Source organism: Chiloscyllium plagiosum, chromosome 9 (assembly GCF_004010195.1).
Source record: "Chiloscyllium plagiosum isolate BGI_BamShark_2017 chromosome 9, ASM401019v2, whole genome shotgun sequence".
NCBI lineage: Eukaryota > Metazoa > Chordata > Chondrichthyes > Orectolobiformes > Hemiscylliidae > Chiloscyllium > Chiloscyllium plagiosum.
The window spans coordinates 32,932,307-32,934,103 of NC_057718.1; positions in this window are offsets into that span (position 1 = coordinate 32,932,307).

The following is a 1,797-nucleotide window of genomic DNA, read 5'->3' on the forward strand; positions in this document are numbered from 1 at the left end:
GGGGTGAATTTGTACTTGCAGAATTGCATTTTATTTTGCTCAAAAACTGCATGAATCCATGTAAAATTCTGTAGATCCCTTGTTTAGATTTGAGTCAATCTGAACATTGGGGCACAGACAGCCTCACACAGGGCACCTCACACCTTCAATGCATTATCTGAGCCAACATGGCACTTATTGTTAAAGTTCACTTGAGAATGTAACTTTAAGAAAGTTCTATAATTTACATATGGAAGAACTGAAGCCAACATGGTCATTCGAAAAGACAAGAGACTTAACTAACACTCCAGGTTTTTTTCAATATATAATTTCAGTTACATCACACTGTAAACTTACATTATAAATTCTGTCTCCTACGATCTTATATTCCACAACCATCTGATGAAGGAGCAGCGCTCTGAAAGCTGATGCTTCCAAATAAACCTGTTGGACTCTAACCTGGTGTTGTGTGATCTTTAATCTTTTAGGCTATTCACTTTAGCGCACAGTTGATATTACAACCTACTTGTACTTTACTATTGCGTGCTATTGTTGAATCAGTTATCTGGGGAAGAGGTGTTCGCTGGGAAGCATCTGCAGGAAGCTTTGATTTCTGCTCATTACAAAAAATACCATTGCAATCCTGTCCAGTTTCTGTGTCTTCAAAGTTGTTTGCGTAAATTTGCCGATCTGCACGGACACGTTCAAGTGGAGTCCGTTGTAGAAGGTTTGTTGTATTATAGGTTATTGGCAGTTTGGGGTTGTGCTGGAAGTATGAAGGTTTTTCTTGGGGGTTTAGCCATCCAGAAAGGACCTGTTTGCAATGAAGGTGCCAGGGCAAACAGGCATTTCTTATGTGCAACATTGCGGTAGTAAACATGAACCAAACTACGTTACTTGCTATATTTTTGTCATTTGGAACTAATTTGAATGTGCCCACGTGGTAGGGTGGATGGAATGAAAGTTGACATTAGAAATGTTGAAGAGCATAAGATAGGGTAAGGTAACTGTAGATTGGAAGCAATGCCCATACAGTTGATCATGTAAAGATTCTATGTTGGGAAGCTAGAGCAGAGTTGTTTCACAAACAGAGGGGTCATGGTAGGCAGTGAACAGCAGAAGTTTAACCTGAAGCCATGAGAAGTCAGCAGTCAGTGTTAATGAGTCCAAAAGCCAGCACCATTTAACATAGAAGCACAGAAAATCACACAATACCAGGATATAGTACCTGACTTAGCTATGTCTATCAATTAATTTCCAGAGACCTCCAGTGAGACCCCTTGACTTTGTTATACTTGTCAGATAGACCCAGTAGAGGTGTGAGCCTTTGAGGTGTGAATTCCAACAAGGCTAGACAGGGTAAGTGCAAGAAGGATGTTCCCAATGACTGGGGAGGACAGCTCCAGATATAGGATGGGCCACTTAGGACTGAAGTGGAAAATACCTTCACCCAGAGAGTGGTGAGCCTGTGGAATTACCTACCACAGAAAATCATTAAGGCCAAATATTGAATGTTTTGATGAAAGACTTTGGTGTACTACTTCAGGCTGAAGGGCACATTGGGAGAAAGTGAGAACAAGGTATTGAGTGAGATGATCAGCTATGGTCATATTTAATGACAGAACAGGGTCGAAGGCCTACTCTTATTTTCTATGATATGGAGGTGCTGCTGCTGGACTGGGGTGGACAAAGTTAAAAATCACACAACACCAGGTTATGGTCCAACAGGTTTAATTGGAAGCACTAGCTTTCGGAACAGCGGTTCCAAATAAACCTGTTGTACTATGTCCTGGTGTTGTGTGATTTTGTGTTTCTATG